The sequence below is a fragment of the Triticum dicoccoides genome, chromosome 4B, assembly GCF_002162155.2.
Source record: "Triticum dicoccoides isolate Atlit2015 ecotype Zavitan chromosome 4B, WEW_v2.0, whole genome shotgun sequence".
NCBI lineage: Eukaryota > Viridiplantae > Streptophyta > Magnoliopsida > Poales > Poaceae > Triticum > Triticum dicoccoides.
In genome coordinates, this window is record NC_041387.1 from 204473618 (window position 1) to 204490625 (window position 17008).

Here is a 17008-nt window from a genome sequence, read left to right on the forward strand (position 1 = left end):
GTAGGATGGTCATGTGATTGCCTATGCATCTCGACAGTTGCATCCACATGAGGAGAATTATCCTACACATGATCTAGAGCTTGTAGCCGTAGTCTATGCACTCAAGACCTGGCGACACTACCTTCTTGGTAAACGTTGCGAGATCTACACCGATCACCAGAGTCTCAAGTATATATTCACCCAACCAGATCTGAACCTTAGGCAAAGACGTTACTTGGAAGTGATCTCAGATTATGATCTAGGGATTACTTACACCCCGGGTAAAGCCAATGTCATTACTGATGCGCTAAGCCATAAATCCTATTGCAACAATATCATGTTGCAGCAGGGCCAACCACTTCTCCATGAGGAATTCTGTAAGCTTAACCTTCACATTGCTCCTCACGGATTCCTTTCTACCTTGGTGGCGAAACCTACTCTTGTGGATCATATCATAGAAGCCCAGAAGCATGATACGGGGATTACCCGTATTAAGAGAAACATTGCCAAGGGTTTCTCTATAGATGATCGAGGTGTTGTTTTCTTTGGGAACTGCCTGGTGGTCCCCAAGAAGCAGCATCTTCGGCAGCTGATTCTTAAGGAGGTGCATGAATCTCCTCTTACGAGTCATCTCGGTACTACTAAGATGTATCAAAACCTACGCCAGAGGTTCTGGTGGACTAGGATGAAGAGAGAAATTGCTCAGTTTATTGCTAACTGTGACGTTTGTCGTCGCGTTAAGGCAGAGCAACAGAGACCTGCTGGCACCCTTCAGCCTTTAGCTATTCCTGAGTCGAAATGGGATAAAGTTGGTATGGACTTCATCACCAGCTTTCCCAGGACCAAGAGAGGGACTAGTGCTATCTTCAAAGTCATTGATCGTCTCTCCAAAGTGGCTCATTTCCTACCTGTTCGAGAGAGTATCACTGCTAGTTAGCTCGCTGACTTATATATTTCTCGGATAGTGTCACTTCATGGTGTTCCACTAGAGATCAATGCAGACCATGGTAGTCTTTTCACTTCTCATTTCTGGGAGAGTTTCCAAACTGCCATGGGAACCCATCTTTCCTTCAGTACCGCTTTCCAGCCTCAGTCGAGTGGTCAGGTGGAAAGGGTCAACCAAATTCTTGAAGACATGCTTAGGGCTTGCGTTATCTCATTCGATATGGATTGGGAGAAGTGTCTTCCTTTTGCCGTGTTTGCTTATAACAGTAGTTATCAATCCAGCCTCAAGAAATCTCCTTTTGAGATTCTCTATGGACGAAGATGTCGAACACCTTTGAACTGGTCAGAAACCGGTGAAAGACAATTCTTTGGACAGGACATGATCTAGGAGGCAGAAGAGCAAGTTCGCATCTTTCGTGAGAACTTGAAAACAGCCCAGTCTCGTCAGAAGAGTCAGTATGATCGACGGCATAAGGATATGACTTATGAAGTTGGCGAAAAGGCTTACCTTCAGGTTACCCCTTTGAAGGGTACCCATCATTTTGGTATCAAGGGCAAGTTGGCTCCTTTTTACATTGTTCCTTTTTGCATTCTCACTGAACGAGGAGAGGTTGCCTACCAGTTGGAACTACCCCCACATCTTTCTCGAGTTCATGATGTCTTTCATGTCTCTCAACTCACACTACAAGAAATATGTCAACTTGTGACCCTCACTATTGGCCACTAAAAGGTCATTGTTTTTCATTTGCGACCTTTTTTTGACCAAAAACAGAAGGTCAAAAGCTGGCGGCCGTAAACTGAAATTAACGACCTTTTGTAAAAGGTCATTGGTTCCACGACCAAATTTTTGGTCACTAGCAACCTCCTCAGGCCACGTAGGCATCCAGCGTGGCAAGCTGATGTGGCAGAAGAATCAGCCCGGTCCGATTCAGCGTTTTACATGGGCAGAGCCCAACAATTCGGCCTTTTTAATGTATTTTTTCCATTAATTTTTGGTCGGGATCATGGGCCTAGCCCAACAATCCAGGCGTTTTAATGTTGGGTCATGGCCTTCTTGGCTCAAGAGTTTCAGTTTTTCTTTTTCTCAAAAGATTGGTCCCAATTGTTAGATTCTAGTAATGGGACCCGGTTGTCAGGGTCAAGTTCTTTAGATTTCATTTCACAGTATGGCAATCACAATATTACAACGTGAATACATTTTTTGTGGGTAAACTTGGATAGATCATACAACACAAATACAATGGCAATGACAATATTACAAGCTCTATTGCTTCTGTCGATCTTCTTCAACATGGACCTCCTTCAGTCCTTCTATAGCAGTCACAAACTCTCCTCCTTTCAACCTTATTTTGCATGGAGGTACTGTGAGAGGAAATCTACAGTTAAGAACAAAATACATATACAAGCTGTTGGGTACAAATCACTTTGGAAAGCACAAGATATCATTTGGCCGAATATCACTTGTGCATGGGACAGTATCTATACAATTGTACAATGCGAAAGGAATTACAACTAAACAAAAATTATCAGTATAACAAAAGGTAGAGACTGTGTTGTGCTTTATCAAACAAAACTTAACATTATAAATAGGCAGAAACGGTGCAAGTTTATCAGTACAAACAGGATTTCTAAACAACATTTGACTGAAATGACAATCTATTTAAAGTACTTCAGGTTTGAGCCATTTTCAATGTTGTCATTTACCTTCCAGGGGCAGTGAAGAGCATACAGATAGTAAAATAGTATAGGATAATAGTACCAGCGCCAGGCAAGGTAGCTGTTACATGAATCAGAAGAGAAGAATCAAAAAATCTAGAGCCAATATATTATGAACGAAACAGTAAAAGAAGTAAGGACACATAATCTATTCCATGAGATTTAGTCAACTTTAGGGAGCATGGCAGATTCAGACCAATATTTGCAAGCATGTAAATACTGATTCAACACTAGGGAGTACTGACTTTTTGTGGCAGCAAGAAAGCAAATCAATTTGGCAAGCAGTGCAACGCCAAGTCAATTTAGAGCAGTAGCACTAGGGAGTAGGGACTGACAGTAGTAGCACTGGATTCCCCATAATATATCTAAAAATTACTGAAAATAAGCGTATCATTTGCTCCTCTAGGAACTAACAATAGCCGAGTCTAAGCTGATTACCCCATAGAATTTGTTTGGAATTGCGCATAAACATGAGAGGCAACCGAGAAGGAGCAGCTAGAGTGCACTGAACTAGACGGAGAACCTCTTCTCGCTGTAGACAGACTCGCCGGCGACCATGTTCTTGGTGCAGAGTGCGTCCTCCTTGGCCTTGGCGATGAAGACGATGTCGTGTTTGTGTGGCACGACAACCACCTTGGCCCCGCCCTTCATGCCTGGTCCTCCCCTTCCCGCTCTCCTGCCCTTCATGCGCTTTTAACTTGAAGCAACTGCATTTTTAGATGGAGAGGACTGAAGTTAGGTAAGTGATAAAAAAGAATCTACCAAAAAAGTTGATCTCCACAAACTCAGCAACTAGATAATGGCCACTGTTTGTATTTTAATGAAGAACACCCCAAGCAAATAATAACAGATGGGCATTAAGACAAAAAAATTGGCAATCGCAGCATCATGTTTCAGCAGCAGTGCAGTAAAAATCCTTGTGTAGCACAAGCAAGAGGACCATGTACTACTCCTAATTACACATAGTAGATGGCAAGAGTGAGAGCGGCGCTTACTTGGAAGTGCTAATAAAGAGGCTGGTATTATTCTAGGGCGTTGTATTCATCTCTAGGGCACAGCAAAAGCAAGCCAAAGAGGTAAACTTCAGTCCCATTACAGAATGCAAATTCCATACTACAAACAATACAGTGATTATCATAGCATAAACTATATTGTCTGAACGAACATTGTAACTCCCATTGCGCTAGAGGTAAGATGACATTTTGGATCAATCAGAAAAAGGGTAATGCATTCATCAATAAAAAATGGTAGCAAAAGCAAGCCTAAGAGCCAAACTTCACACTGAGTTTCCAATCCAAAACCTTACACTACAGACTGGACTATTACATTGACCATCCTAACATTCAGAGCGTGGCATTGGAATTTAACTCCAAATCAGCATGGCATTGACCATCGGAACATTCCGAGCATGGCATTGACCATCCTACAAACAACATAACTATCAGCAAGATCGGGAGAATGGAATGGCCTGCATAACAACCATCCTTGCTTAACAACCATGTTTGTTTCAGCTAGTGTGGCATTTCGACAAACAGGCTATGGGCAAGATCAGGAGAATGGAATGGCACCTGCATGGTGTAGGTCTTGCCGCTGTCCGTCGCTCCATAAGCAAACACAGTCACGTTGATTCCCTCGAAGATGCCTGGGATCAAACAAATGTCTGATCCCTGCACCAGCGGAGGCTCAGGCTCCACCCTCTAATCCAGCGGCGCCAGCAGAAAGATAGAGAGAGAGTCAAACCGAGAGAGAGGGCGCAACAGGAGCAGTCCTTTACCAATCCTAGCAAATAAGCCCAGCGGATAAGAATTTACAGACAACCAGATTGGAACTCCAGCAAATAAGCAGCCCCAGGGGTGCCAAGCCAAAACGAAGGGATCAGAGGCATGGCCTGGAGCAATAGGAGCAGCCCTTTACCAATCCGCAGTCGGCGGCCGCGGCAGGACGTGGGAAGTAGCACGGCCACAGGGCATGGAGGCAGCGTCGGGGCGGAAGGGGGCCGCGCGTGCGGGTGGAGGTGGAGGCAGAGGCGGAGCTCCATGCTGGAGGCGCTGGTAGGTGGGTCAATGGGAGGGAGAGGGCGGGTTGTGCTGCTGGCGATGGGCGGGCGCAGTCCAGCGCGATGCCCAGCTGCGTCTGCCATGGCATTCGATGGAGGCAACGCCGAGCATGGGCAGCTCCACGAGGCTCCACTCGTAGTAGGCGCCGCCCTTGCCGCCGTAGGCATTGGCCAGCAGCCTCGGGGTCATAAGGGAGGGGTGGGATCGGAGGGCCCCGAGATGTTGGCGATGGCCGCTGCGGATCTGGATCTGGATTGGTTGCGGGAGACAAAGAGAGAGTGAAATGGCCAGTGTGGGTGGACGGTGGGAGACGATGTGGTGGGGTGGAGGGCGGGATAATGATGCAGTGGGATCCCATCGGCGGTAGCCGCCATCTTCGATCTGGATCGGAGAGAGGAAGAGAGAGAGGTGGCGGCGCGTGGAAGGACAAAGAGGATCGAGCGAGGAGAGTGTGTCGCGGGCTACTAGGGTATGGGTCGGGTTGCGGAGAGGTGAGTGACAGATGTTGGATCTGTTGTTTGTGGACGGCTCAGATCAGCTACAGTGGGGTGATCCGTGAGAAGAGTCCTGATTGGTTCAGAACATCTGTGAAATAAAATAGTTTCTAACTGCTGAAAATAGAGGTATTTTGTGAAGCAGCCATCAAAAATATTTTGCAAAAGGGCACCACTAAAATTTTCACTCAAATTATACCACATTTTATGGATGATCACCAATTTCCATGCATTTCCGATCTTTCTACCTATTTTTGGTCATTTAAATGGGGTTTTGTCGATTCAGTAGGAATCGAGTCAAATTTGAACTACACGTGCCTCATAGTTTACTCTACTTTTTCCAAAATTTATTTTTGGGTACATAAGTACCTATTTAATCAGAGAAATGCCAAAAATTTCCCAATATTCAACCATTAGCTTGAAACAACCATGCCCGCCGTTTTGACCGCATTCTGAAACGGGCATGAAAAATTCAAAAAAAAATCAAAAAATGGAAAATCTTCGCATTATGTCATTATATGTGCATCTTGAATGACAATTATTTTAAAAAAGTGTTCTAAGAAATTAGCCATCACGTGTGGAGATCAATGGCTTCCAAGCTAAACGATCAATCTTATGGCCACATTCATGGCATAGTTTGTTCAAATGATCTCATATTGTGCACAAGGGTGCATATTGGAATGCCAAACAATGTTGCCTAAGGAAGTTTTCATTTTCTTTGAACGAAAAAACCATTTTCCATTTTCCGAGTGCCCAAAAGGAGGGTTTTTTGTGAAGGACCTCCCGAATAATTGTTGCAAAATTGGACCGAATAAATTTTCTAAAATACTAGGCCATATTTAATGCACAATTGACCAAATGGTTGGGTGTAAAAAGTTTTGATCCACCTCTCGTGAAAAAGACAAATTTCCGCCGATTCAATTGAAAGCGGGTCAAATTTGAACTGCAGCTACCTTGTAGTTTGCTCTTTATTTTTTCCAAAAATCATTTCTAGGTACATAAGTATCTATTTTATCATAGAAACACCAAAAAATTCCATGATTCAACCACTAGCTAGGAACGGTCATTCCCGCCGTTTTGACCGCATTTTGAAACGGGCATAAAATTTTGAAAAAAATCAAATAATTGGGAAACCTTCGCATTGTGTCATTATATGTGGCCAAGTTCCCAGGAAAAATAACAAACTTGTAATACGGCAATTATTTTAAAAAAGTGTTCTCAGAAACGAGCTATCACGTGTGGAGATCAATGGCTTTCAAGCCACATGATAAATCTTATGGCCACATTCATGGCATAGTTTGTTCAAATGATGTCATATTGTGCACAAGGGTGCATATTGGAATGGCAAACAATGTTGCCTAAGAAAGTTTTCATTTTCTTTGGAAGAAAAAACCATTTTTCATTTTCTCAGTGCCCAAAAGGAGGGTTTTTTGTGAAGGACCTCCCAAATAATTGTTGCAAAATTGGACCAAATCAATTTTATAAAATACTAGGACATATTTAATGCACAATTGACAAAATGGTTGGGTGTAAAAAGTTTTGATCCACCTCTCGTGAAAAAGACAAATTTCCGCCGATTTAGTTGGAAGCGGGTCAAATTTGAACTTCAGGTGCCTCATAGTTTGCTATTTATTTTTTCGAAAAATCATTTCTAGGTACATAAGTATCTATTTAATCATAGATACACCAAAAAAATTCCAAGATTCAACCACTAGCTAGGAACGATCATTCCTGTCGTTTTGACCGCATTTTGAAACGGGCATAAAAAATTCAAAAAAAAACAAAAAATTGGGAAACCTTCACATTGTGTCATTATATGTGGACAAGTTCCCAGGAAAAATAACAATTTTCTAATATGGCAATTATTTTAAAAAAGTGTTCTCAGAAACGAGCTATCACGTGTAGAGATCAATGGCTTTCAAGCCAAATGATCAATCTTATGGCCACATTCATGGCATAGTTTGTTCAAATGATCTCATATTATGCACAAGGGTGCATATTGGAATGGCAAACAATGTTGCCTAAGGAAATTTTCATTTTCTTTGAACGAAAAAACCATTTTCCATTTTCCGAGTGCCCAAAAGGAGGTTTTTTTTGTGAAGGACCTCCCAAATAATTGTTGCAAAATTGGACCAAATCAATTTTCTAAAATACTAGGACATATTTAATTCGCAATTGACAAAATGGTTGGGTGTAAAAAGTTTTGATCCACCTCTCATGAAAAAGACAAATTTCCGCCGATTTAGTTGGAAGCGGGTCAAATTTGAACTGCAGCTGCCTCATAGTTTGCTATTTATTTTTTCCAAAAATCATTTGTAGTTACATAAGTACCTATTTAATCATAAATACATGGTTTGGTGGCGATACGTCGAGGTTTGGGCGGTGGCCGAGGGCCCCAACTCTAGAGCGCGTAAACTCGCATGCCTGCCGCGTGGTCACCGCGTGACCGTGGCGTTGCCATGTGTTCTGGGCGGCCTAGGCATGTATAGTGGGTTGGGCACTCCCCAGGTAGGTGCTTGGAAGAAAATTACAACATAAGATTCTCACGAGGAGACCGATCGATGCTCAAACATGAATTAGCAGCCAAGTGCTTGATTAGAGGTACGGGAAATGTACATGGCTAATGGGCATGAGTTTTGGCTGAGGAAGACCAGTTACTACAAATTCAGCTCAAAAGGAGGAGCCTAGGTGGTACTTGCTTTGCAAAGTACCACACTGGACATAAATACGAATGTTGAAGTTGGGCTCAAAATAATGAATAGATTGAGCTGGCATTTGGTGGAGGATGGTTATTTGGGCATAGGAAAGCACTGTAGAAAATGGATACTATTTGGACATGCCAAAGTGGTACTTCCTTCACAAAGTGCTGCTTTGAATAGAATAGGAAAATGAATGTTGTTGAATTATTTTTGAACTAGGCAAGGAAGGTTTTTGACATATTTGATGAAGATATGATCCAAACAATTTATGAGAATTTTTTGGGAATTTTTGGAATAACATAAATATAGGTTGCTTCACAACCTAGGGCAAAAATTGACACATGGACATGACACATAGGCAAAACTGATCAGATGGCGCCTAGTCATCGCAACCCACCACAATTTACAAGGCTATGACCATCTATATTGGTCGTTAACAACTAGAAATAAGGCAGCGGACTAGCGCTATTTGCTTTATGATCATTTCGTGTAAGGAAATTACGACCTTTCTGGACAAAATGGTTGCAATGGTTTAAGATTTGGAGCCCCCCGAACAGCTTTTGACCAATTGGTCTCAAATGGTCATAGATCTATGACCAATTCTTTTAGGGTCACTAACAGAAGGTCACTAGTTGACATATTTCTTGTAGTGTCAGGCGTTGTTTCTCGGATCCCATCCGCGGAGTGGACCATGAAACGCTTGATCTCCAAGATAACCTCACATATCTAGAGTATCTAGTTCGCATCCTTGATCAAGTAGAGCGTGTCACCCGATGTCAGAAAATCATGTTTCTCAAGGTTTAGTGGTCTCATCATTCCGACAGAGAAGCTACTTGGGAGCGAGAAGATCGTCTTCGACTGGAGTACCCCACTTTCTTTCCGTCGACCCCTGAATCTCGGGATGAGATTCTTTCAAGTGGGGGAGAGTTTTCACATCCCTAGTTCTTGTATGCTCTAGGCTAGCTAGTCATGTGTGCATCAAGTTTCAATTCCATTTAAATTTGAAATGAGAATTTGTGAAACCCTCAGAAATCATTTCTGGAAATGACCCAAATAAAAATTGCTCCAAAAAGGTCCAAGAAAATGTTCATGTTACTCTCTGAAAATATTGGTCAGAGGTAAAATTCAAACCAATATTTTTTGGAGCTGATAGATATTTATTTTGGGCATTTGGAATTAATGCATTAATTATTTGCATTGGATATATATTGGTATATATAAAAAATATTGTCCAATAATTATGTTAGTTGTTGAGGAGCTCTGGAATAATACCACTAGCTCCTACAAAAAATTGGCATAAGAAAATAAATTAGTACATTATTATTTAAAAAGCAGAACAAATGTCCGAAATAGAAAAGAAAAATAAAAGAGAGAGAGAGAGAGAAGGACTAACCTGGCACCCACCAACCGGCCCAGCTCCTGTGCTAGCCCAGCACTGTGCGGCCCAGCTGGGCCAGCCCACCACCGCCGTCGTCCTCCTCGCGCCAATCGGCCAGGTGTGTGGCCGGTGCACACGCGCGGCCGTGCCGCCATGCCACCTACCTGCCTGCCTCCCCAGGCCATGTCGACACCGCTTCGACCTCCGCCACTGCAGTTTGGATCGGACCGACATCCTCCCTCCCTCCCTCCTCCTCTCCCTTGCCTCTCCCCGCCATGGCCGACGCAGCCGCAGCCGCGCCGCCGTAAAGCCACGGCCACCGTGCTTCCCTCGTCTCCCCGTGATGTCCACGGGCTCCGCCTCCATCTCCCGCGCCTCTCCGTCAACTCGCACGACGCCGGACGCCCTGCATCACCTTCTACACCACCATCTTTTCCGCCTCTGCCCCGAGATCACCGGCGACCTCCTGTCATCCTCAGCTGCTCCCCGAGCATGCCGAGGCCACCCCTGCACTCCCCGTGAGCTCCTCTTCCTTCTCCCCCTAGCTGCGTCACTTGAGCTGCCCCCTAACGCCATTGGCCATCACGGCCTGGAGCTTGGCTCCGCCGGCCATGTCGCCACCGTAGCCACACCTATGGGAACCCGCAAACCGAGCACGCCACCATAGTCAGTACATCTCCAGGAGACGAATGTGACCAGCCCTGGCCCCTGCCGTGCACCGTAGCCCCTTCTCCCCTCCCCATCAAACTCCGGCCGCTGCCCAAGTGGTCGCTGCTGTCGATCTAGGCCGTCTTCGGTGAAACGGAGGGCACCAGATGCGCGCGAGCACCAACTCCTCGCAGATGGACCCCGCCACCCATTTGGTCGTCGGAGACGCAATCCCCAGCCCACCGCCGCGTCTGGCCTCGCCGGCGTTGAGTCACCAGTGGGGTTAGCCCCGTTTGACTGTGTTTGACCCTGTCTAACTACGGTTTGACCACCCTGGGTCACTGACGCGTGGGGCCAGCGCTGTTAACTAAGCCAGTTTTGGTTTAATTTAAATTAGGGTTAGCCACAGTCACTGACACATGGGACCCACACGTCAGGTTTGACCCAGTCAGTGCTATTGACTTGCTGACGCAAGCATGATGCACTGCTGATGCAATAAATTCTTTTCTGGTTTAAAAATAAATCAGGAAAATCCAGAAATTGTTATAAACTTCAAAAATTCATAGAAATTCAACCGTAGCTCAGATTGAAATAAATTATATGTGAAAAATTATCAGAAAAAATCAATCTATGCATCTGTACTAGTTTCATGCATGACAAACCAACTTATACCTACTTTATAAGTGAAAACATATCAATGGCATTTATAAAGACTTATTTTGGAGTTGCATTTGAACCTTTGCCATAATCAAGCATCATATTGTTGCATATGCTTGTGTTTTGATTGTTGACACCGTTCTTTACCGATAGGTCCTGCTCCAGAGACCGTTCCAGAGTACCTGTGTAAGGAGCAGTGCCCCCCTGTTGATCTACTAGGCAAGGAAACCCCCTTGTTCATTCCGATACAACCCTACTCTCTCGCTCCTGCTCTTTGTTATTGCATTAGGACAACAACCATTCAACTGCTACTTTGTGCTGCGGTAGTTGAACCCATTCCTCTACATGACCTGTCATTGCCACAGTAATTAGTTGAAACCCACTAGCATGTGTAGGAGTTGATTGAAGCCATTGCTGTGTTCCTACCATGCCATGCCTGCTATTGCTTAGAGTGTGTCAGGTATGATTCATTGGGAATGAATTGGAGTGCAGTGCTATGTTCTGATGCTGAGGGTTTTGTGTGTGAACACGATTTGGTAAAAGCTAGCGGTGAGAGGCCATGTAGGAGTACATGGTGAGTTGTCTCACTGGAACCGTCCTTAAGCACTAAGTTATGTGTATGTTGTCCAATGACTAGTTACTACCACTCATTGGGTTCCGGTAACTCAACCCCTCTCGACTTATTAACCAACTTGATCTCTGTCCAGGAGTCACAACTAGTTTCTGGTGTTTGTAGGTAGTGTTATTTTTCTACCAAGTGCTACCAGGCAAGTTGGGCTTTTGACAAAATAGGCACACATTGCCTGGTGTACCGAGTGGCACCCGAATGATGGGCTCGGGAACTCTGCACACATTGTTTGGGGCCGTGATGGAAACCTTGGCCGGACTCCCTTGCGGATAGAACCCGAATAGGCAATAAACCTAGACTAGGGTCTTGTGTGGTTAGTTAGGTCGTGGTCGACACCCTCACCAGGCTTCCACTTGAATGTTGCCGAGATACATGACATGTACATGGCGGTAAGTGGCGAGGGCGTGTCTGAAGAAGTACACCCCTACAGGGTTATCATGATGTATTCGAATAGCCAGGTCTGCGGTTATGGACTTCTTGGATGCTTACGTGGTACATAGACAACTTGAAGTGGATACTCTAAAATGCTCAAGACAGGTGTGAGTGCTATGGATGGCCTTCTCGTAGGGAGACGCGGATGAATCCATAGTAGTGTATCGTGTGGTGATTAGTGGACTCGTGTGCACTGCCTCACCTCAGAGAAGTTACTCGTAGTTATAGAACAGGATAGCCACTGAGTCAAAGCTAGCTTGCTGCAACTAAACCACACATTACCTTCTTGATACCAATGCATGTATGATAGGATCTGATGTAAGTTTTAGCAGCAGAGACTTCGGTCTTACTAGTTTACGTGGACTTCGACAAGTAGCTTGTACCTCAGCTATGATCTTGATCGGATGTTGTAGATTGTCAGGCTCTTCAGCCTTTTTCATTTCTAGATGTCTGTACTCAGACATGTAATGCTTCCTCTTGTTGCTTGTATGCTCTCAATGTTGGGTCATGTGACCCCTGTTTGTAATAAATGCTATGATGACTCCTCTTTGTCTTTATCTATATGAGCTGTTGAGTTATGTTGTGATGCCATGTTGTACAACACATACTTGCATGTTATGCGTACGTGTAATGTGTATTGCTATGTGTGGGATCCGACAACCTAGTTGTCTATTCCTTGTAGCCTCACTCATGGGAAAATGTCTCCTGGTGCTTCCACTGAGCCATGGTAGCTGTGTCTATCCCTTCGGGGAAATGTCACGCGTTGTTCATTTAAGTCCTTGTAGCTTGCTACGACTTGGGTTCATATGTTGATGATCGACACGTTCATTGTTGGGTCATGTATTCCTGTTTCTGTAAGCTTGTGCCACCTTGGATTTACGACTAGTCATGTCGGCCCAGGTTCTCTGTCATATCACTACAAAAAAAATACACTTCCGTGATGATACGTGTTTGTCACAGTAGGTCGCGTTTTCTGTCATGCATGTACATCCATGACAATTTTATGACATAATAAAGATAGTCATACCTGTGCTGTCGTAGAAGTGTTCCATGACATTACCAAAATTATCATCACGGAAGTGTCCACCTCCATGATGATAAATCGCGCGTCACAGAAGTGCTTTCATCAAGGGTGACCGCCACATGGTATCCACCGTAACGGAACGCCGTTAAGCTATCGGGTCGGATTTTGGATCCGATAACCCATTAACAGCCACGACCAATGCCGATTTTCCACGTGTAAAATTCTCATTGGCTGACGGATCCACGCGTCAGCTCCGCTTTGGCACATGTTTCACTCATCCAATGGTCGAGATGGGCCTATGATATGTTGACACATGGACCGGCCCAAAAGCAGCCCACAAAGTTTAAATGGGCTGGCCCAACCAAAGGCCCATAAGATTTAGCGGACCATAATGGGCCGACCCAGCTAAAGGCCCACAAAATTTAGCAGACCATAATGGGCCAGCCTGTCACGACCGGTTTTCCGGGTAATAAATTTCCAGAAAAGACCGTTGTGCTCATCAGCCCCAGGATTACTGTTAGCTGATGAGGCTCCAACTTGATATAGAAATTCCAAGCAGAAAACAAAATATGTAGTACAAGACCATTCTGGCCTGTGAGTACAACAAATGGTTTCTAGTGGTTGATGGCGGAAGCGGTTTGTGAAACATCAGTGTCTATGGGACTCCATTTCCCACGGGAACAGCTGACCAGGTTAACTCCTATCTTCGCGAGGCTTCTATCTCCATTACTTAGGTGCCGGGGCTGTCATCGCGTCGCTCCTCTTCGTGCAAGAAAATCTGGCCAAGACAATAGCCAGGGACAAGCCAGTGAGTACTTTGAATGTACTTGCAAACATTATGAGCACAGGTATAATATAACAATGATGTGCTAAAAATATTTTATGCTCATGACGTCAGTCACAAAAGATAAATGAAACTCTGATGCGTGCAAGAAAGTTATTTATAAAAATGCAATAACATGGTAGTATTAAAATTTATGAAACAAATAACAAGCAATGCCACAGTCGGGCGTCTTAGCGACACCACATAAAGGGCTTTAAAAGAAATGCCATAGTCGAGCGTCTGAGCGAGACCACATAAAGGGCTTTAAAAGAAATGCCACAGTCGGGCGTCTGAGCGACACCACATAAAGGGCTTTAAAAGAAATGCCACAGTCGGGCGTCTGAGCGACACCACATAAAGGGCTTTAAAAGAAATGCCACAGTCGGGCGTCTGAGCGACACCACATAAAGGGCTTTAAAAGGAATGCCATAGTCAGGCGTCTGAGCGACACCACATAAAGGGCTTTAAGAGAAATGCCACAGTCGGGCGTCTGAGCGACACCACATAAAGGGCTTTAAAAGAAATGCCACAGTCGGGCGTCTGAGTGACACCACATAAAGGGCTTTAAAATAAACAATCATAGTGAATATCCCGGAGGTAGAACCATCCCAGAGATACTCGATAATAACAATAATATCACGGGTTAGTCAACAACAATAATAATCATAGTTATCACAAGTCACGAGTAGTAATTCCATTTCTGGTTAACAGTTTCACCTCCGAAGACCGACACTAAGACCGACACCTGACCCATCCCAGACTGTAATCCTTAACCATGGACACGGCTATTCGAATAGGTTTATTCTCTGCAGAGGGTGTACTCTTTACCCACGAGTAACGGATTTCTTTAGTCCATCGGGACTAATTCCGTCTATGGTCTTTTTGTTGAAAACACACCTAACTTGCACACACCAGCTTACTTCACACGTGTCTGGAATCACCTACGACACCTGTTAAGCAAACTCTAAGTGGGGAGGCTACAACCTCGCGTAGCATGGGATCAAATTTATATCGCGCGCTCTAAGGGGTGGCCTCCCCTCTCGGTCCCAACCGGAAACACCCATGCCCCCGGACCAGGTGGCCTGCCTACCAGCTACAACCGGTATCCTCCACCATGGCCTCTCTGTACGGTGTGTGCTAGAAAGAGGTTGACAACTTACTGAACCGTACTTTACTTGCTGTAGAGACGAGTGGTAGTACGAAACTAGTATGGGGCTTACTGGCACAAGACTCGATCTACGGTCGACTCAGGAGGTTTAAGTATTCCCTGCATGATTAGCATGACGAATATATTTCAACCAACAGAGTCACCGCTCATATCACCTTACCAGACATAACCGTCCCGACGGAGACCGGCGACAAACTCATGCCTACCCAAGGCATAGGTTTTCCCGGGTTCCTGCCGGTATGCATGCAAGGCACATGAGGGTGATTATCATCACAAGTGTGTCCATTTCCAACAGCATGGAAATCAATAACATGCACCCATGCATATGATCATATCACATGAAATAACAAGTTTCTCCAAAGTGAGGTGATGTTATGAACGTGTCATCGAACACACAAAAATATTATGCCGGGGTTCAGAATGCTTGCCTTCAATGTGTGGAAAGGCAGGGTGCACTCCAAAACTTGAAACATTTCTCCTCTCTTCAAAAATCCTATTTTAGCAATATAAAGGAATTAACACACAAAATAAAAACAGCACCAAAAGTTGTTCTGAATTTTTTTCAAATAAATCTTAAAATAAACTAGGTGAAATTTGAGAGAGGTAGGAAAAAGAATCATTTCATTTGGAGTTGTATTTAAAAAGTTATAGCCAGTCAAAGTTCTGGTCAAAATCTGTTATTAAAAAAAATAGAAAAAGAAAACGTTTCAAACGAGATTACGCTTTCGGTGCAGAGGAGGCGTACTTGAGGATTTACGCCTCCACTTAACCACGTGGGCCGGCGCTGGGTCTCTGACGGTGGGCCCGCCTGGCCCACTGGTCAGGGTTGACTAGTCGCCCGCGTCATCTCCCTCCTCTGCCCGAGTGGAGCGGGGCTCCGGCGATCATCGCCGGCGAACGGTGGCTCCGTTCGGAAAGCTGAGGCCACCAGTGGATTCAGGGGGCCGAGGTGGTTACTCCGGTAGTCGTAGGGTCGTCGGAGGCGGAGGATATCGCCGGCGGCGAGCTCCAAGGCGGAGGGAAGCTTCGGGAGCAAGATGGATTTGGGGCTACGGTGGTTCCCGATCAAAATTGAGTAGGGGGATGGGTTCACGGGAGGATGAGGAAGTTTCTGGCGAAGAGAATGGAGAGGGGGAGGCCCTGGTGGTGCCGGAATGGCCGGGGCAGTGGCAGCGGCAGGAGTTACCGGAGATGGGGAAGAAAGCTCTCCTGGGTCGATTGGCGAGCTGGGGAAGCGTCATTGGGGTGGCCTGAGGTTGCCAGTGTGCGGGAACGGCCCGGGGTGTCCATTTATAAGCGAGGCAAGGCGGTTCCGCGGAGGCCGTGGATAAGCTTCCGGCGAACCGACATTCTGTAGCAGCAGGGCATCGTGGCGGCGACGAGCGCTAGAGGACATGGCTGTGGATGAGCTTGCACTGCTCCAGGGGCCAGGTGGCGAGCGGGAGGGGTTTGGGCGGCGCTGCCCGTGGCTGGAGCCACTGCGGACGCAGGAGTGCCACCAAAAATGCCCTGGCGGCGGTGCTGTAGCGTGCCAGGGTGGCTTGGCGTGATGCTGCGAGGCAGGGAGTGCGTGGCGAGGTGCTGCCGTGTGGGCCAAAGCCAGGGGGCCAGCGTGTCGGCTTGGGCGCGGCATCGTGCAATACGCGCGCTCTGGGCGCGTCCAGTGCACGCACGGGAGATGTTCGACACAATGCCGCGGCATGCTACAGGTCGCAGGTGAGGTTGGGGTTTACCAGATCGAGGTTAGGAGCAACTGGGAGTCTACTGGACATGCCTACAGGGTGCTCGATAGAATGCCACATGCACCTAGGCATCTCTTGGGGTAGCCAAAACTTCCAGGTTGGGGTCTCTTTAGATGTACAAGAGGGTGGTCAGGTTAGTTTGCCAAAAGAAGAAACTTGTTAGTGCAAGTTTTACAAAACTTCAATTCTGGACAGGAAATAAATAGCATTATTTCATGAACCAAAAATGATCCAAAAGGTTCATGCTCCTGGACTTAAGGGTTTAACATGGAGGACTACAAGTAGGAGAAATAATCAAGGGTTAAAGAGCAATCAAAAATATGGTTGCTGTACAAACCATCAAGTTGGTCCAGAATGAAAATGAGGTTGATTCACTCAAATTTTTCAAAGAACAGCACGAGGTTTTTTGCATAATGTGGAATCTTAGGCCATTACCATCATCCCATAATTTTGGTGGAGGCTAGAAAGAATTATTTAAAGGAGTTGTAGTGCAAAATTGCCCACTGGACCAGAGAACAAAATTTGCTGTAGACCTCAAAATATTACATAAAATAAAGATGTTTTTGCACAAAAGTGATTTAAAAACATCACATGACATCTCCAAATTTTTGTGGGAAT

General features: G+C 45.4%; 1 long non-coding RNA gene across 2 annotated transcripts; it reads right to left on the reverse strand.

Moving 5' to 3' along the window:
- Positions 1–2132: 2132 nt before the first annotated feature.
- Positions 2133–5110, reverse strand: LOC119295778. 2 transcript variants are annotated; one of them, XR_005144232.1, is made up of 4 exons: positions 4209–5110; positions 3079–3347; positions 2629–2701; positions 2133–2286 (listed from the first exon to the last, which is right to left on the reverse strand). It is a non-coding gene; the product is annotated as an uncharacterized LOC119295778 (long non-coding RNA). The 2 variants fall into 2 exon arrangements; XR_005144231.1 differs by having other exon boundaries at positions 2629–3347.
- Between the last annotated feature and the right edge of the window lie 11898 nt (positions 5111–17008).